The sequence below is a fragment of the Schistocerca gregaria genome, unplaced genomic scaffold (assembly GCF_023897955.1).
Source record: "Schistocerca gregaria isolate iqSchGreg1 unplaced genomic scaffold, iqSchGreg1.2 ptg000180l, whole genome shotgun sequence".
Classification (NCBI taxonomy): domain Eukaryota; kingdom Metazoa; phylum Arthropoda; class Insecta; order Orthoptera; family Acrididae; genus Schistocerca; species Schistocerca gregaria.
In genome coordinates this window covers 11,305,127-11,324,696 of record NW_026061730.1, presented here as the reverse complement: position 1 = coordinate 11,324,696, position 19,570 = coordinate 11,305,127, and the positions used below count along the sequence as shown (strand labels likewise).

The 19,570-nt window shown below is 49.5% G+C and overlaps 10 non-coding genes across 10 annotated transcripts; all 10 read left to right on the top strand.

The window, feature by feature from the left end:
- The first annotated feature begins 1,892 nt into the window (after window positions 1-1,892).
- Trnat-agu (transfer RNA threonine (anticodon AGU)) lies at window positions 1,893-1,966 on the top strand. Its single transcript has one exon. It is a non-coding gene; the product is annotated as a tRNA-Thr (tRNA).
- Window positions 1,967-3,352: 1,386 nt separating this feature from the next.
- Window positions 3,353-3,426, top strand: Trnat-agu (transfer RNA threonine (anticodon AGU)). Its single transcript has one exon. It is a non-coding gene; the product is annotated as a tRNA-Thr (tRNA).
- A 4,479-nt stretch (window positions 3,427-7,905) lies between these two features.
- Trnat-agu (transfer RNA threonine (anticodon AGU)) lies at window positions 7,906-7,979 on the top strand. The gene has a single exon. It is a non-coding gene; the product is annotated as a tRNA-Thr (tRNA).
- A 1,456-nt stretch (window positions 7,980-9,435) lies between these two features.
- Window positions 9,436-9,509, top strand: Trnat-agu (transfer RNA threonine (anticodon AGU)). Its single transcript has one exon. It is a non-coding gene; the product is annotated as a tRNA-Thr (tRNA).
- Window positions 9,510-10,976: 1,467 nt separating this feature from the next.
- On the top strand, window positions 10,977-11,050 carry Trnat-agu (transfer RNA threonine (anticodon AGU)). The gene has a single exon. It is a non-coding gene; the product is annotated as a tRNA-Thr (tRNA).
- Window positions 11,051-12,517: 1,467 nt separating this feature from the next.
- Trnat-agu (transfer RNA threonine (anticodon AGU)) lies at window positions 12,518-12,591 on the top strand. The gene has a single exon. It is a non-coding gene; the product is annotated as a tRNA-Thr (tRNA).
- Window positions 12,592-13,988: 1,397 nt separating this feature from the next.
- Trnat-agu (transfer RNA threonine (anticodon AGU)) lies at window positions 13,989-14,062 on the top strand. Its single transcript has one exon. It is a non-coding gene; the product is annotated as a tRNA-Thr (tRNA).
- Window positions 14,063-15,459: 1,397 nt separating this feature from the next.
- Window positions 15,460-15,533, top strand: Trnat-agu (transfer RNA threonine (anticodon AGU)). Its single transcript has one exon. It is a non-coding gene; the product is annotated as a tRNA-Thr (tRNA).
- A 1,397-nt stretch (window positions 15,534-16,930) lies between these two features.
- On the top strand, window positions 16,931-17,004 carry Trnat-agu (transfer RNA threonine (anticodon AGU)). The gene has a single exon. It is a non-coding gene; the product is annotated as a tRNA-Thr (tRNA).
- Window positions 17,005-18,390: 1,386 nt separating this feature from the next.
- On the top strand, window positions 18,391-18,464 carry Trnat-agu (transfer RNA threonine (anticodon AGU)). The gene has a single exon. It is a non-coding gene; the product is annotated as a tRNA-Thr (tRNA).
- Window positions 18,465-19,570: the final 1,106 nt, after the last annotated feature.

The window sequence follows — 19,570 nt, the reverse complement described above, 5'->3', positions numbered from 1 at the left end:
CACAGACTGATATGATGTATACTGTCATAAGGAGAGCAAGATGTAAGTGTGGGGACCGGCTGTTATCGTGGTGTTATCGAGTGCAGATCTGTCTTAGGTATCACGGCTTAACGTCATTGACGTCTAGAGGTGGACAACACGTTCGTCTTACGCAGAGCGGTGTCTGAACTCTATTTTCGGCGTTATGCGTGCCACTTTCATTGTGGCCAACTACGATTCGATACAGAATGCACGAAACCTGAAAGACACCCTCACTGATACATAGAGAGTAGTGTTTGTCTGCGGAATAATGGGAGTGCAAGGGTCTGTGACGTTGATATGACTGTATGTAGCACTACTAGTTATCGGGGGGATGGGCGTAGCTCAGATGGTAGAGCGCTCGCTTAGTGTGCGAGAGGTAGTGGGATCGATACCCAGCGCCTCCAGAATTTTTAACACACCTACATGCGCACCTTGCCATGCAAGTGGAATAATTCCCAACCGGCAGAGGTGTGTAGGCAGATACAAGCGAACGATTAGCATCCACAATTGCGCCGATATCACGTAAATCCCACTGCACGTTGCCATTCTTTGCGTGCAGTCGGCTGCTACTGGTGTTGCTGGTTGTGACTGCTGATAACAGATGCCGTAGCAATCAATTCATGGAGTGACATGTATGTTTTGCGATAGTCTGTCTCTGACAAGGAAGCACAGGTGATATAGGTGCGAACACAGGAAGCTTGCAGCCCCTCGCTGCCTGTAGACACAGAGCAGCCACACTAGAAGAGCGGCCTAAGCAGTAGGCGAAATGTGCTCATTCGCTTTGGCGCGACGTCGAACTATAAATAAGGCTGTCACTAGCGTGAGCGTTGCGTGAGCGTCGTGTAAAGTCGGAAAAGTCATCTGCATGGGTGATTGCCAAGTTTGGGGAGCGTTTCGTAGTACGATCAGTGCAATGGGGACGCGGAAACTTGCTGTGTCCCAGTGTTTTGCAGTTGGACGACAAGAGTTTTACACAGTAGCAAATGGGGACGCGGAAACTTGCTGTGTCCCAGTGTTTTGCAGTTGGACGACAAGAGTTTTACACAGTAGCAAAGAGCGAGGCACTGAGTTGGCATGAACAATGGAGAGCACAATGGGGCTCGAGATGTGCATGTTACCTCAGGTGCTGTGTGATTGTGGACAAGGAGTGAAATGGACCAATTTGTGACCGCCCTTTCAATTTAAGACGTTCAAAACAGACGGAATTTGCATTCGTAATACCAGAGCATCGAAACTACTTGGAACTCTTGTGTATATGAACGTGTCCGCGCCTTTGTATTCTGGTACCTTCGCCGCTACAAACCAACCAACCATCGTGTCCTTGCACATCAGAGTCGCAAAGAATGGAGAATAGCCAGGCTTGGTCGTGTGTGTAGCTGTAGCTCAGTTGGCAGATCGTTCGCTTAGCGTGTGGACGGTCTCGGGTTCAAGCCCCGGCTCCTCCATGTTTTGTGGTCGGTGCATGGTAAGTGTTTGTCGGGGCGAACATAAACGCACGCAAGAAGTTGCAAAACCAGCGTCACAGACTGATATGATGTATACTGTCATAAGGAGAGCAAGATGTAAGTGTGGGGACCGGCTGTTATCGTGGTGTCATCGAGTGCAGATCTGTCTTAGGTATCACGGCTTAACGTCATTGAAGTCTAGAGGTGGACAACACGTTCGTCTTACTCAGAGCGGTGTCTGAACTCTATTTTCGACGTTATGCGTGCCACTTTCATTGTGGCCAACTACGATTCGATACAGAATGCACGAAACCTGAAAGACACCCTCACTGATACATAGAGAGTAGTGTTTGTCTGCGGAATAATGGGAGTGCAAGGGTCTGTGACGTTTATATGACTGTATGTAGCACTACTAGTTATCGGGGGGGTGGGCGTAGCTCAGATGGTAGAGCGCTCGCTTAGTGTGCGAGAGGTACTGGGATCGATACCCAGCGCCTCCAGAATTTTTAACACACCTACATGCGCACCTTGCCATGCAAGTGGAATAATTCCCAACCGGCAGAGGTGTGTAGGCAGATACAAGCGAACGATTAGCATCCACAATTGCGCCGATTTCACGTAAATCCCACTGCACGTTGCCATTCTTTGCGTGTAGTCGGCTGCTACTGGTGTTGCTGGTTGTGACTGCTGATAACAGATGCCGTAGCAATCAATTCATGGAGTGAGATGTATGTTTTGCGATAGTCTGTCTCTGACAAGGAAGCACAGGTGATATAGGTGCGAACACAGGAAGCTTGCAGCCCCTCGCTGCCTGCAGACACAGAGCAGCCACACTAGAAGAGCGGCCTAAGCAGTAGGCGAAATGTGCTCATTCGCTTTGGCGCGACGTCGAACTATAAATAAGGCTGTCACTAGCGTGAGCGTCGTGTAAAGTCGGAAAAGTCATCTGCATGGGTGATTGCCAAGTTTGGGGAGCGTTTCGTAGTACGATCAGTGCAATGGGGACGCGGAAAATTGTTGTGTCCCAGTGTTTTGCAGTTGGACGACAAGAGTTTTACACAGTAGCAAAGAGCGAGGCACTGAGTTGGCATGAACAATGGAGAGCACAATGGGGCTCGAGATGTGCTTGTTACCTCAGGTGCTGTGTGATTGTGGACAAGGAGTGAAATGGACCAATTTGTGACCGCCCTTTCAATTTAAGACGTTCAAAACAGACGGAATTTGCATTCGTAATACCAGAGCATCGAAACTACTTGGAACTCTTGTGTATATGAACGTGTCCGCGCCTTTGTATTCTGGTACCTTCGCCGCTACAAACCAACCAACCATCGTGTCCTTGCACATCAGAGTCGCAAAGAATGGAGAATAGCCAGGCTTGGTCGTGTGTGTAGCTGTAGCTCAGTTGGCAGATCGTTCGCTTAGCGTGTGGACGGTCTCGGGTTCAAGCCCCGGCTCCTCCATGTTTTGTGGTCGGTGCATGGTAAGTGTTTGTCGGGGCGAACATAAACGCACGCAAGAAGTTGCAAAACCAGCGTCACAGACTGATATGATGTATACTGTCATAAGGAGAGCAAGATGTAAGTGTGGGGACCGGCTGTTATCGTGGTGTCATCGAGTGCAGATCTGTCTTAGGTATCACGGCTTAACGTCATTGAAGTCTAGAGGTGGACAACACGTTCGTCTTACTCAGAGCGGTGTCTGAACTCTATTTTCGACGTAATGCGTGCCACTTTCATTGTGGCCAACTACGATTCGATACAGAATGCACGAAACCTGAAAGACACCCTCACTGATACATAGAGAGTAGTGTTTGTCTGCGGAATAATGGGAGTGCAAGGGTCTGTGACGTTGATATGACTGTATGTAGCACTGCTAGTTATCGGGGGGGTGGGCGTAGCTCAGATGGTAGAGCGCTCGCTTAGTGTGCGAGAGGTACTGGGATCGATACCCAGCGCCTCCAGAATTTTTAACACACCTACATGCGCACCTTGCCATGCAAGTGGAATAATTCCCAACCGGCAGAGGTGTGTAGGCAGATACAAGCGAACGATTAGCATCCACAATTGCGCCGATATCACGTAAATCCCACTGCACGTTGCCATTCTTTGCGTGCAGTCGGCTGCTACTGGTGTTGCTGGTTGTGACTGCTGATAACAGATGCCGTAGCAATCAATTCATGGAGTGACATGTATGTTTTGCGATAGTCTGTCTCTGACAAGGAAGCACAGGTGATATAGGTGCGAACACAGGAAGCTTGCAGCCCCTCGCTGCCTGCAGACACAGAGCAGCCACACTAGAAGAGCGGCCTAAGCAGTAGGCGAAATGTGCTCATTCGCTTTGGCGCGACGTCGAACTATAAATAAGGCTGTCACTAGCGTGAGCGTTGCGTGAGCGTCGTGTAAAGTCGGAAAAGTCATCTGCATGGGTGATTGCCAAGTTTGGGGAGCGTTTCGTAGTACGATCAGTGCAATGGGGACGCGGAAACTTGCTGTGTCCCAGTGTTTTGCAGTTGGACGACAAGAGTTTTACACAGTAGCAAAGAGCGAGGCACTGAGTTGGCATGAACAATGGAGAGCACAATGGGGCTCGAGATGTGCTTGTTACCTCAGGTGCTGTGTGATTGTGGACAAGGAGTGAAATGGACCAATTTGTGACCGCCCTTTCAATTTAAGACGTTCAAAACAGACGGAATTTGCATTCGTAATACCAGAGCATCGGAACTACTTGGAACTCTTGTGTATATGAACGTGTCCGCGCCTTTGTATTCTGGTACCTTCGCCGCTACGAACCAACCAACCATCGTGTCCGTGCACATCAGAGTCGCAAAGAATGGAGAATAGCCAGGCTTGGTCGGGTGTGTAGCTGTAGCTCAGTTGGCAGATCGTTCGCTTAGCGTGTGAACGGTCTCGGGTTCAAGCCCCGGCTCCTCCATGTTTTGTGGTCAGTGCATGGTAAGTGTTGGTCGCGGCGAACATAAACGCACGCAAGAAGTTGCAAAACCAGCGTCACAGACTGATATGATGTATACTGTCATAAGGAGAGCAAGATGTAAGTGTGGGGACCGGCTGTTATCGTGGTGTTATCGAGTGCAGATCTGTCTTAGGTATCACGGCTTAACGTCATTGACGTCTAGAGGTGGACAACACGTTCGTCTTACGCAGAGCGGTGTCTGAACTCTATTTTCGGCGTTATGCGTGCCACTTTCATTGTGGCCAACTACGATTCGATACAGAATGCACGAAACCTGAAAGACACCCTCACTGATACATAGAGAGTAGTGTTTGTCTGCGGAATAATGGGAGTGCAAGGGTCTGTGACGTTGATATGACTGTATGTAGCACTACTAGTTATCGGGGGGATGGGCGTAGCTCAGATGGTAGAGCGCTCGCTTAGTGTGCGAGAGGTACTGGGATCGATACCCAGCGCCTCCAGAATTTTTAACACACCTACATGCGCACCTTGCCATGCAAGTGGAATAATTCCCAACCGGCAGAGGTGTGTAGGCAGATACAAGCGAACGATTAGCATCCACAATTGCGCCGATATCACGTAAATCCCACTGCACGTTGCCATTATTTGCGTGCAGTCGGCTGCTACTGGTGTTGCTGGTTGTGACTGCTGATAACAGATGCCGTAGCAATCAATTCATGGAGTGACATGTATGTTTTGCGATAGTCTGTCTCTGACAAGGAAGCACAGGTGATATAGGTGCGAACACAGGAAGCTTGCAGCCCCTCGCTGCCTGTAGACACAGAGCAGCCACACTAGAAGAGCGGCCTAAGCAGTAGGCGAAATGTGCTCATTCGCTTTGGCGCGACGTCGAACTATAAATAAGGCTGTCACTAGCGTGAGCGTTGCGTGAGCGTCGTGTAAAGTCGGAAAAGTCATCTGCATGGGTGATTGCCAAGTTTGGGGAGCGTTTCGTAGTACGATCAGTGCAATGGGGACGCGGAAACTTGCTGTGTCCCAGTGTTTTGCAGTTGGACGACAAGAGTTTTACACAGTAGCAAATGGGGACGCGGAAACTTGCTGTGTCCCAGTGTTTTGCAGTTGGACGACAAGAGTTTTACACAGTAGCAAAGAGCGAGGCACTGAGTTGGCATGAACAATGGAGAGCACAATGGGGCTCGAGATGTGCATGTTACCTCAGGTGCTGTGTGATTGTGGACAAGGAGTGAAATGGACCAATTTGTGACCGCCCTTTCAATTTAAGACGTTCAAAACAGACGGAATTTGCATTCGTAATACCAGAGCATCGAAACTACTTGGAACTCTTGTGTATATGAACGTGTCCGCGCCTTTGTATTCTGGTACCTTCGCCGCTACAAACCAACCAACCATCGTGTCCTTGCACATCAGAGTCGCAAAGAATGGAGAATAGCCAGGCTTGGTCGTGTGTGTAGCTGTAGCTCAGTTGGCAGATCGTTCGCTTAGCGTGTGGACGGTCTCGGGTTCAAGCCCCGGCTCCTCCATGTTTTGTGGTCGGTGCATGGTAAGTGTTTGTCGGGGCGAACATAAACGCACGCAAGAAGTTGCAAAACCAGCGTCACAGACTGATATGATGTATACTGTCATAAGGAGAGCAAGATGTAAGTGTGGGGACCGGCTGTTATCGTGGTGTCATCGAGTGCAGATCTGTCTTAGGTATCACGGCTTAACGTCATTGAAGTCTAGAGGTGGACAACACGTTCGTCTTACTCAGAGCGGTGTCTGTACTCTATTTTCGACGTTATGCGTGCCACTTTCATTGTGGCCAACTACGATTCGATACAGAATGCACGAAACCTGAAAGACACCCTCACTGATACATAGAGAGTAGTGTTTGTCTGCGGAATAATGGGAGTGCAAGGGTCTGTGACGTTTATATGACTGTATGTAGCACTACTAGTTATCGTGGGGGTGGGCGTAGCTCAGATGGTAGAGCGCTCGCTTAGTGTGCGAGAGGTACTGGGATCGATACCCAACGCCTCCAGAATTTTTAACACACCTACATGCGCACCTTGCCATGCAAGTGGAATAATTCCCAACCGGCAGAGGTGTGTAGGCAGATACAAGCGAACGATTAGCATCCACAATTGCGCCGATTTCACGTAAATCCCACTGCACGTTGCCATTCTTTGCGTGTAGTCGGCTGCTACTGGTGTTGCTGGTTGTGACTGCTGATAACAGATGCCGTAGCAATCAATTCATGGAGTGAGATGTATGTTTTGCGATAGTCTGTCTCTGACAAGGAAGCACAGGTGATATAGGTGCGAACACAGGAAGCTTGCAGCCCCTCGCTGCCTGCAGACACAGAGCAGCCACACTAGAAGAGCGGCCTAAGCAGTAGGCGAAATGTGCTCATTCGCTTTGGCGCGACGTCGAACTATAATTAAGGCTGTCACTAGCGTGAGCGTTGCGTGAGCGTCGTGTAAAGTCGGAAAAGTCATCTGCATGGGTGATTGCCAAGTTTGGGGAGCGTTTCGTAGTACGATCAGTGCAATGGGGACGCGGAAACTTGCTGTGTCCCAGTGTTTTGCAGTTGGACGACAAGAGTTTTACACAGTAGCAAATGGGGACGCGGAAACTTGCTGTGTCCCAGTGTTTTGCAGTTGGACGACAAGAGTTTTACACAGTAGCAAAGAGCGAGGCACTGAGTTGGCATGAACAATGGAGAGCACAATGGGGCTCGAGATGTGCATGTTACCTCAGGTGCTGTGTGATTGTGGACAAGGAGTGAAATGGACCAATTTGTGACCGCCCTTTCAATTTAAGACGTTCAAAACAGACGGAATTTGCATTCGTAATACCAGAGCATCGAAACTACTTGGAACTCTTGTGTATATGAACGTGTCCGCGCCTTTGTATTCTGGTACCTTCGCCGCTACAAACCAACCAACCATCGTGTCCTTGCACATCAGAGTCGCAAAGAAGGGAGAATAGCCAGGCTTGGTCGTGTGTGTAGCTGTAGCTCAGTTGGCAGATCGTTCGCTTAGCGTGTGGACGGTCTCGGGTTCAAGCCCCGGCTCCTCCATGTTTTGTGGTCGGTGCATGGTAAGTGTTTGTCGGGGCGAACATAAACGCACGCAAGAAGTTGCAAAACCAGCGTCACAGACTGATATGATGTATACTGTCATAAGGAGAGCAAGATGTAAGTGTGGGGACCGGCTGTTATCGTGGTGTCATCGAGTGCAGATCTGTCTTAGGTATCACGGCTTAACGTCATTGAAGTCTAGAGGTGGACAACACGTTCGTCTTACTCAGAGCGGTGTCTGTACTCTATTTTCGACGTTATGCGTGCCACTTTCATTGTGGCCAACTACGATTCGATACAGAATGCACGAAACCTGAAAGACACCCTCACTGATACATAGAGAGTAGTGTTTGTCTGCGGAATAATGGGAGTGCAAGGGTCTGTGACGTTTATATGACTGTATGTAGCACTACTAGTTATCGTGGGGGTGGGCGTAGCTCAGATGGTAGAGCGCTCGCTTAGTGTGCGAGAGGTACTGGGATCGATACCCAGCGCCTCCAGAATTTTTAACACACCTACATGCGCACCTTGCCATGCAAGTGGAATAATTCCCAACCGGCAGAGGTGTGTAGGCAGATACAAGCGAACGATTAGCATCCACAATTGCGCCGATTTCACGTAAATCCCACTGCACGTTGCCATTCTTTGCGTGTAGTCGGCTGCTACTGGTGTTGCTGGTTGTGACTGCTGATAACAGATGCCGTAGCAATCAATTCATGGAGTGAGATGTATGTTTTGCGATAGTCTGTCTCTGACAAGGAAGCACAGGTGATATAGGTGCGAACACAGGAAGCTTGCAGCCCCTCGCTGCCTGCAGACACAGAGCAGCCACACTAGAAGAGCGGCCTAAGCAGTAGGCGAAATGTGCTCATTCGCTTTGGCGCGACGTCGAACTATAATTAAGGCTGTCACTAGCGTGAGCGTCGTGTAAAGTCGGAAAAGTCATCTGCATGGGTGATTGCCAAGTTTGGGGAGCGTTTCGTAGTACGATCAGTGCAATGGGGACGCGGAAACTTGCTGTGTCCCAGTGTTTTGCAGTTGGACGACAAGAGTTTTACACAGTAGCAAATGGGGACGCGGAAACTTGCTGTGTCCCAGTGTTTTGCAGTTGGACGACAAGAGTTTTACACAGTAGCAAAGAGCGAGGCACTGAGTTGGCATGAACAATGGAGAGCACAATGGGGCTCGAGATGTGCATGTTACCTCAGGTGCTGTGTGATTGTGGACAAGGAGTGAAATGGACCAATTTGTGACCGCCCTTTCAATTTAAGACGTTCAAAACAGACGGAATTTGCATTCGTAATACCAGAGCATCGAAACTACTTGGAACTCTTGTGTATATGAACGTGTCCGCGCCTTTGTATTCTGGTACCTTCGCCGCTACAAACCAACCAACCATCGTGTCCTTGCACATCAGAGTCGCAAAGAAGGGAGAATAGCCAGGCTTGGTCGTGTGTGTAGCTGTAGCTCAGTTGGCAGATCGTTCGCTTAGCGTGTGGACGGTCTCGGGTTCAAGCCCCGGCTCCTCCATGTTTTGTGGTCGGTGCATGGTAAGTGTTTGTCGGGGCGAACATAAACGCACGCAAGAAGTTGCAAAACCAGCGTCACAGACTGATATGATGTATACTGTCATAAGGAGAGCAAGATGTAAGTGTGGGGACCGGCTGTTATCGTGGTGTCATCGAGTGCAGATCTGTCTTAGGTATCACGGCTTAACGTCATTGAAGTCTAGAGGTGGACAACACGTTCGTCTTACTCAGAGCGGTGTCTGAACTCTATTTTCGACGTTATGCGTGCCACTTTCATTGTGGCCAACTACGATTCGATACAGAATGCACGAAACCTGAAAGACACCCTCACTGATACATAGAGAGTAGTGTTTGTCTGCGGAATAATGGGAGTGCAAGGGTCTGTGACGTTTATATGACTGTATGTAGCACTACTAGTTATCGGGGGGGTGGGCGTAGCTCAGATGGTAGAGCGCTCGCTTAGTGTGCGAGAGGTACTGGGATCGATACCCAGCGCCTCCAGAATTTTTAACACACCTACATGCGCACCTTGCCATGCAAGTGGAATAATTCCCAACCGGCAGAGGTGTGTAGGCAGATACAAGCGAACGATTAGCATCCACAATTGCGCCGATTTCACGTAAATCCCACTGCACGTTGCCATTCTTTGCGTGTAGTCGGCTGCTACTGGTGTTGCTGGTTGTGACTGCTGATAACAGATGCCGTAGCAATCAATTCATGGAGTGAGATGTATGTTTTGCGATAGTCTGTCTCTGACAAGGAAGCACAGGTGATATAGGTGCGAACACAGGAAGCTTGCAGCCCCTCGCTGCCTGCAGACACAGAGCAGCCACACTAGAAGAGCGGCCTAAGCAGTAGGCGAAATGTGCTCATTCGCTTTGGCGCGACGTCGAACTATAATTAAGGCTGTCACTAGCGTGAGCGTTGCGTGAGCGTCGTGTAAAGTCGGAAAAGTCATCTGCATGGGTGATTGCCAAGTTTGGGGAGCGTTTCGTAGTACGATCAGTGCAATGGGGACGCGGAAACTTGCTGTGTCCCAGTGTTTTGCAGTTGGACGACAAGAGTTTTACACAGTAGCAAATGGGGACGCGGAAACTTGCTGTGTCCCAGTGTTTTGCAGTTGGACGACAAGAGTTTTACACAGTAGCAAAGAGCGAGGCACTGAGTTGGCATGAACAATGGAGAGCACAATGGGGCTCGAGATGTGCATGTTACCTCAGGTGCTGTGTGATTGTGGACAAGGAGTGAAATGGACCAATTTGTGACCGCCCTTTCAATTTAAGACGTTCAAAACAGACGGAATTTGCATTCGTAATACCAGAGCATCGAAACTACTTGGAACTCTTGTGTATATGAACGTGTCCGCGCCTTTGTATTCTGGTACCTTCGCCGCTACAAACCAACCAACCATCGTGTCCTTGCACATCAGAGTCGCAAAGAAGGGAGAATAGCCAGGCTTGGTCGTGTGTGTAGCTGTAGCTCAGTTGGCAGATCGTTCGCTTAGCGTGTGGACGGTCTCGGGTTCAAGCCCCGGCTCCTCCATGTTTTGTGGTCGGTGCATGGTAAGTGTTTGTCGGGGCGAACATAAACGCACGCAAGAAGTTGCAAAACCAGCGTCACAGACTGATATGATGTATACTGTCATAAGGAGAGCAAGATGTAAGTGTGGGGACCGGCTGTTATCGTGGTGTCATCGAGTGCAGATCTGTCTTAGGTATCACGGCTTAACGTCATTGAAGTCTAGAGGTGGACAACACGTTCGTCTTACTCAGAGCGGTGTCTGTACTCTATTTTCGACGTTATGCGTGCCACTTTCATTGTGGCCAACTACGATTCGATACAGAATGCACGAAACCTGAAAGACACCCTCACTGATACATAGAGAGTAGTGTTTGTCTGCGGAATAATGGGAGTGCAAGGGTCTGTGACGTTTATATGACTGTATGTAGCACTACTAGTTATCGTGGGGGTGGGCGTAGCTCAGATGGTAGAGCGCTCGCTTAGTGTGCGAGAGGTACTGGGATCGATACCCAGCGCCTCCAGAATTTTTAACACACCTACATGCGCACCTTGCCATGCAAGTGGAATAATTCCCAACCGGCAGAGGTGTGTAGGCAGATACAAGCGAACGATTAGCATCCACAATTGCGCCGATTTCACGTAAATCCCACTGCACGTTGCCATTCTTTGCGTGTAGTCGGCTGCTACTGGTGTTGCTGGTTGTGACTGCTGATAACAGATGCCGTAGCAATCAATTCATGGAGTGAGATGTATGTTTTGCGATAGTCTGTCTCTGACAAGGAAGCACAGGTGATATAGGTGCGAACACAGGAAGCTTGCAGCCCCTCGCTGCCTGCAGACACAGAGCAGCCACACTAGAAGAGCGGCCTAAGCAGTAGGCGAAATGTGCTCATTCGCTTTGGCGCGACGTCGAACTATAATTAAGGCTGTCACTAGCGTGAGCGTTGCGTGAGCGTCGTGTAAAGTCGGAAAAGTCATCTGCATGGGTGATTGCCAAGTTTGGGGAGCGTTTCGTAGTACGATCAGTGCAATGGGGACGCGGAAACTTGCTGTGTCCCAGTGTTTTGCAGTTGGACGACAAGAGTTTTACACAGTAGCAAATGGGGACGCGGAAACTTGCTGTGTCCCAGTGTTTTGCAGTTGGACGACAAGAGTTTTACACAGTAGCAAAGAGCGAGGCACTGAGTTGGCATGAACAATGGAGAGCACAATGGGGCTCGAGATGTGCATGTTACCTCAGGTGCTGTGTGATTGTGGACAAGGAGTGAAATGGACCAATTTGTGACCGCCCTTTCAATTTAAGACGTTCAAAACAGACGGAATTTGCATTCGTAATACCAGAGCATCGAAACTACTTGGAACTCTTGTGTATATGAACGTGTCCGCGCCTTTGTATTCTGGTACCTTCGCCGCTACAAACCAACCAACCATCGTGTCCTTGCACATCAGAGTCGCAAAGAAGGGAGAATAGCCAGGCTTGGTCGTGTGTGTAGCTGTAGCTCAGTTGGCAGATCGTTCGCTTAGCGTGTGGACGGTCTCGGGTTCAAGCCCCGGCTCCTCCATGTTTTGTGGTCGGTGCATGGTAAGTGTTTGTCGGGGCGAACATAAACGCACGCAAGAAGTTGCAAAACCAGCGTCACAGACTGATATGATGTATACTGTCATAAGGAGAGCAAGATGTAAGTGTGGGGACCGGCTGTTATCGTGGTGTCATCGAGTGCAGATCTGTCTTAGGTATCACGGCTTAACGTCATTGAAGTCTAGAGGTGGACAACACGTTCGTCTTACTCAGAGCGGTGTCTGAACTCTATTTTCGACGTTATGCGTGCCACTTTCATTGTGGCCAACTACGATTCGATACAGAATGCACGAAACCTGAAAGACACCCTCACTGATACATAGAGAGTAGTGTTTGTCTGCGGAATAATGGGAGTGCAAGGGTCTGTGACGTTTATATGACTGTATGTAGCACTACTAGTTATCGGGGGGGTGGGCGTAGCTCAGATGGTAGAGCGCTCGCTTAGTGTGCGAGAGGTACTGGGATCGATACCCAGCGCCTCCAGAATTTTTAACACACCTACATGCGCACCTTGCCATGCAAGTGGAATAATTCCCAACCGGCAGAGGTGTGTAGGCAGATACAAGCGAACGATTAGCATCCACAATTGCGCCGATTTCACGTAAATCCCACTGCACGTTGCCATTCTTTGCGTGTAGTCGGCTGCTACTGGTGTTGCTGGTTGTGACTGCTGATAACAGATGCCGTAGCAATCAATTCATGGAGTGAGATGTATGTTTTGCGATAGTCTGTCTCTGACAAGGAAGCACAGGTGATATAGGTGCGAACACAGGAAGCTTGCAGCCCCTCGCTGCCTGCAGACACAGAGCAGCCACACTAGAAGAGCGGCCTAAGCCGTAGGCGAAATGTGCTCATTCGCTTTGGCGCGACGTCGAACTATAAATAAGGCTGTCACTAGCGTGAGCGTTGCGTGAGCGTCGTGTAAAGTCGGAAAAGTCATCTGCATGGGTGATTGCCAAGTTTGGGGAGCGTTTCGTAGTACGATCAGTGCAATGGGGACGCGGAAACTTGCTGTGTCCCAGTGTTTTGCAGTTGGACGACAAGAGTTTTACACAGTAGCAAAGAGCGAGGCACTGAGTTGGCATGAACAATGGAGAGCACAATGGGGCTCGAGATGTGCTTGTTACCACAGGTGCTGTGTGATTGTGGACAAGGAGTGAAATGGACCAATTTGTGACCGCCCTTTCAATTTAAGACGTTCAAAACAGACGGAATTTGCATTCGTAATACTAGAGCATCGGAACTACTTGGAACTCTTGTGTATATGAACGTGTCCGCGCCTTTGTATTCTGGTACCTTCGCCGCTACAAACCAACCAACCATCGTGTCCGTGCACATCAGAGTCGCAAAGAATGGAGAATAGCCAGGCTTGGTCGTGTGTGTAGCTGTAGCTCAGTTGGCAGATCGTTCGCTTAGCGTGTGAAAGTTCTCGGGTTCAAGCCCCGGCTCCTCCATGTTTTGTGGTCAGTGCATGGTAAGTGTTGGTCGCGGCGAACATAAACGCACGCAAGAAGTTGCAAAACCAGCGTCACAGACTGATATGATGTATACTGTCATAAGGAGAGCAAGATGTAAGTGTGGGGACCGGCTGTTATCGTGGTGTCATCGAGTGCAGATCTGTCTTAGGTATCACGGCTTAACGTCATTGAAGTCTAGAGGTGGACAACACGTTCGTCTTACTCAGAGCGGTGTCTGAACTCTATTTTCGACGTTATGCGTGCCACTTTCATTGTGGCCAACTACGATTCGATACAGAATGCACGAAACCTGAAAGACACCCTCACTGATACATAGAGAGTAGTGTTTGTCTGCGGAATAATGGGAGTGCAAGGGTCTGTGACGTTGATATGACTGTATGTAGCACTACTAGTTATCGGGGTGGTGGGCGTAGCTCAGATGGTAGAGCGCTCGCTTAGTGTGCGAGAGGTACTGGGATCGATACCCAGCGCCTCCAGAATTTTTAACACACCTACATGCGCACCTTGCCATGCAAGTGGAATAATTCCCAACCGGCAGAGGTGTGTAGGCAGATACAAGCGAACGATTAGCATCCACAATTGCGCCGATTTCACGTAAATCCCACTGCACGTTGCCATTCTTTGCGTGCAGTCGGCTGCTACTGGTGTTGCTGGTTGTGACTGCTGATAACAGATGCCGTAGCAATCAATTCATGGAGTGAGATGTATGTTTTGCGATAGTCTGTCTCTGACAAGGAAGCACAGGTGATATAGGTGCGAACACAGGAAGCTTGCAGCCCCTCGCTGCCTGCAGACACAGAGCAGCCACACTAGAAGAGCGGCCTAAGCAGTAGGCGAAATGTGCTCATTCGCTTTGGCGCGACGTCGAACTATAAATAAGGCTGTCACTAGCGTGAGCGTTGCGTGAGCGTTGTGTAAAGTCGGAAAAGTCATCTGCATGGGTGATTGCCAAGTTTGGGGAGCGTTTCGTAGTACGATCAGTGCAATGGGGACGCGGAAACTTGCTGTGTCCCAGTGTTTTGCAGTTGGACGACAAGAGTTTTACACAGTAGCAAAGAGCGAGGCACTGAGTTGGCATGAACAATGGAGAGCACAATGGGGCTCGAGATGTGCTTGTTACCTCAGGTGCTGTGTGATTGTGGACAAGGAGTGAAATGGACCAATTTGTGACCGCCCTTTCAATTTAAGACGTTCAAAACAGACGGAATTTGCATTCGTAATACCAGAGCATCGGAACTACTTGGAACTCTTGTGTATATGAACGTGTCCGCGCCTTTGTATTCTGGTACCTTCGCCGCTACAAACCAACCAACCATCGTGTCCGTGCACATCAGAGTCGCAAAGAATGGAGAATAGCCAGGCTTGGTCGTGTGTGTAGCTGTAGCTCAGTTGGCAGATCGTTCGCTTAGCGTGTGAACGGTCTCGGGTTCAAGCCCCGGCTCCTCCATGTTTTGTGGTCAGTGCATGGTAAGTGTTGGTCGCGGCGAACATAAACGCACGCAAGAAGTTGCAAAACCAGCGTCACAGACTGATATGATGTATACTGTCATAAGGAGAGCAAGATGTAAGTGTGGGGACCGGCTGTTATCGTGGTGTCATCGAGTGCAGATCTGTCTTAGGTATCACGGCTTAACGTCATTGAAGTCTAGAGGTGGACAACACGTTCGTCTTACTCAGAGCGGTGTCTGAACTCTATTTTCGACGTTATGCGTGCCACTTTCATTGTGGCCAACTACGATTCGATACAGAATGCAGGAAACCTGAGAGACACCCTCACTGATACATAGAGAGTAGTGTTTGTCTGCGGAATAATGGGAGTGCAAGGGTCTGTGACGTTGATATGACTGTATGTAGCACTACTAGTTATCGGGGGGGTGGGCGTAGCTCAGATGGTAGAGCGCTCGCTTAGTGTGCGAGAGGTACTGGGATCGATACCCAGCGCCTCCAGAATTTTTAACACACCTACATGCGCACCTTGCCATGCAAGTGGAATAATTCCCAACCGGCAGAGGTGTGTAGGCAGATACAAGCGAACGATTAGCATCCACAATTGCGCCGATTTCACGTAAATCCCACTGCACGTTGCCATTCTTTGCGTGCAGTCGGCTGCTACTGGTGTTGCTGGTTGTGACTGCTGATAACAGATGCCGTAGCAATCAATTCATGGAGTGAGATGTATGTTTTGCGATAGTCTGTCTCTGACAAGGAAGCACAGGTGATATAGGTGCGAACACAGGAAGCTTGCAGCCCCTCGCTGCCTGCAGACACAGAGCAGCCACACTAGAAGAGCGGCCTAAGCAGTAGGCGAAATGTGCTCATTCGCTTTGGCGCGACGTCGAACTATAAATAAGGCTGTCACTAGCGTGAGCGTTGCGTGAGCGTCGTGTAAAGTCGGAAAAGTCATCTGCATGGGTGATTGCCAAGTTTGGGGAGCGTTTCGTAGTACGATCAGTGCAATGGGGACGCGGAAACTTGCTGTGTCCCAGTGTTTTGCAGTTGGACGACAAGAGTTTTACACAGTAGCAAAGAGCGAGGCACTGAGTTGGCATGAACAATGGAGAGCACAATGGGGCTCGAGATGTGCTTGTTACCTCAGGTGCTGTGTGATTGTGGACAAGGAGTGAAATGGACCAATTTGTGACCGCCCTTTCAATTTAAGACGTTCAAAACAGACGGAATTTGCATTCGTAATACCAGAGCATCGGAACTACTTGGAACTCTTGTGTATATGAACGTGTCCGCGCCTTTGTATTCTGGTACCTTCGCCGCTACAAACCAACCAACCATCGTGTCCGTGCACATCAGAGTCGCAAAGAATGGAGAATAGCCAGGCTTGGTCGTGTGTGTAGCTGTAGCTCAGTTGGCAGATCGTTCGCTTAGCGTGTGAACGTTCTCGGGTTCAAGCCCCGGCTCCTCCATGTTTTGTGGTCAGTGCATGGTAAGTGTTGGTCGCGGCGAACATAAACGCACGCAAGAAGTTGCAAAACCAGCGTCACAGACTGATATGATGTATACTGTCATAAGGAGAGCAAGATGTAAGTGTGGGGACCGGCTGTTATCGTGGTGTCATCGAGTGCAGATCTGTCTTAGGTATCACGGCTTAACGTCATTGAAGTCTAGAGGTGGACAACACGTTCGTCTTACTCAGAGCGGTGTCTGAACTCTATTTTCGACGTTATGCGTGCCACTTTCATTGTGGCCAACTACGATTCGATACAGAATGCACGAAACCTGAAAGACACCCTCACTGATACATAGAGAGTAGTGTTTGTCTGCGGAATAATGGGAGTGCAAGGGTCTGTGACGTTGATATGACTGTATGTAGCACTACTAGTTATCGGGGGGGTGGGCGTAGCTCAGATGGTAGAGCGCTCGCTTAGTGTGCGAGAGGTACTGGGATCGATACCCAGCGCCTCCAGAATTTTTAACACACCTACATGCGCACCTTGCCATGCAAGTGGAATAATTCCCAACCGGCAGAGGTGTGTAGGCAGATACAAGCGAACGATTAGCATCCACAATTGCGCCGATTTCACGTAAATCCCACTGCACGTTGCCATTCTTTGCGTGCAGTCGGCTGCTACTGGTGTTGCTGGTTGTGACTGCTGATAACAGATGCCGTAGCAATCAATTCATGGAGTGAGTTGTATGTTTTGCGATAGTCTGTCTCTGACAAGGAAGCACAGGTGATATAGGTGCGAACACAGGAAGCTTGCAGCCCCTCGCTGCCTGCAGACACAGAGCAGCCACACTAGAAGAGCGGCCTAAGCAGTAGGCGAAATGTGCTCATTCGCTTTGGCGCGACGTCGAACTATAAATAAGGCTGTCACTAGCGTGAGCGTTGTGTAAAGTCGGAAAAGTCATCTGCATGGGTGATTGCCAAGTTTGGGGAGCGTTTCGTAGTACGATCAGTGCAATGGGGACGCGGAAACTTGCTGTGTCCCAGTGTTTTGCAGTTGGACGACAAGAGTTTTACACAGTAGCAAAGAGCGAGGCACTGAGTTGGCATGAACAATGGAGAGCACAATGGGGCTCGAGATGTGCTTGTTACCTCAGGTGCTGTGTGATTGTGGACAAGGAGTGAAATGGACCAATTTGTGACCGCCCTTTCAATTTAAGACGTTCAAAACAGACGGAATTTGCATTCGTAATACCAGAGCATCGGAACTACTTGGAACTCTTGTGTATATGAACGTGTCCGCGCCTTTGTATTCTGGTACCTTCGCCGCTACAAACCAACCAACCATCGTGTCCGTGCACATCAGAGTCGCAAAGAATGGAGAATAGCCAGGCTTGGTCGTGTGTGTAGCTGTAGCTCAGTTGGCAGATCGTTCGCTTAGCGTGTGAACGGTCTCGGGTTCAAGCCCCGGCTCCTCCATGTTTTGTGGTCAGTGCATGGTAAGTGTTGGTCGCGGCGAACATAAACGCACGCAAGAAGTTGCAAAACCAGCGTCACAGACTGATATGATGTATACTGTCATAAGGAGAGCAAGATGTAAGTGTGGGGACCGGCTGTTATCGTGGTGTCATCGAGTGCAGATCTGTCTTAGGTATCACGGCTTAACGTCATTGAAGTCTAGAGGTGGACAACACGTTCGTCTTACTCAGAGCGGTGTCTGAACTCTATTTCCGACGTTATGCGTGCCACTTTCATTGTGGCCAACTACGATTCGATACAGAATGCACGAAACCTGAAAGACACCCTCACTGATACATAGAGAGTAGTGTTTGTCTGCGGAATAATGGGAGTGCAAGGGTCTGTGACGTTGATATGACTGTATGTAGCACTACTAGTTATCGGGGGGGTGGGCGTAGCTCAGATGGTAGAGCGCTCGCTTAGTGTGCGAGAGGTACTGGGATCGATACCCAGCGCCTCCAGAATTTTTAACACACCTACATGCGCACCTTGCCATGCAAGTGGAATAATTCCCAACCGGCAGAGGTGTGTAGGCAGATACAAGCGAACGATTAGCATCCACAATTGCGCCGATTTCACGTAAATCCCACTGCACGTTGCCATTCTTTGCGTGCAGTCGGCTGCTACTGGTGTTGCTGGTTGTGACTGCTGATAACAGATGCCGTAGCAATCAATTCATGGAGTGAGATGTATGTTTTGCGATAGTCTGTCTCTGACAAGGAAGCACAGGTGATATAGGTGCGAACACAGGAAGCTTGCAGCCCCTCGCTGCCTGCAGACACAGAGCAGCCACACTAGAAGAGCGGCCTAAGCAGTAGGCGAAATGTGCTCATTCGCTTTGGCGCGACGTCGAACTATAAATAAGGCTGTCACTAGCGTGAGCGTTGCGTGAGCGTTGTGTAAAGTCGGAAAAGTCATCTGCATGGGTGATTGCCAAGTTTGGGGAGCGTTTCGTAGTACGATCAGTGCAATGGGGACGCGGAAACTTGCTGTGTCCCAGTGTTTTGCAGTTGGACGACAAGAGTTTTACACAGTAGCAAAGAGCGAGGCACTGAGTTGGCATGAACAATGGAGAGCACAATGGGGCTCGAGATGTGCTTGTTACCTCAGGTGCTGTGTGATTGTGGACAAGGAGTGAAATGGACCAATTTGTGACCGCCCTTTCAATTTAAGACGTTCAAAACAGACGGAATTTGCATTCGTAATACCAGAGCATCGGAACTACTTGGAACTCTTGTGTATATGAACGTGTCCGCGCCTTTGTATTCTGGTACCTTCGCCGCTACAAACCAACCAACCATCGTGTCCGTGCACATCAGAGTCGCAAAGAATGGAGAATAGCCAGGCTTGGTCGTGTGTGTAGCTGTAGCTCAGTTGGCAGATCGTTCGCTTAGCGTGTGAACGGTCTCGGGTTCAAGCCCCGGCTCCTCCATGTTTTGTGGTCAGTGCATGGTAAGTGTTGGTCGCGGCGAACATAAACGCACGCAAGAAGTTGCAAAACCAGCGTCACAGACTGATATGATGTATACTGTCATAAGGAGAGCAAGATGTAAGTGTGGGGACCGGC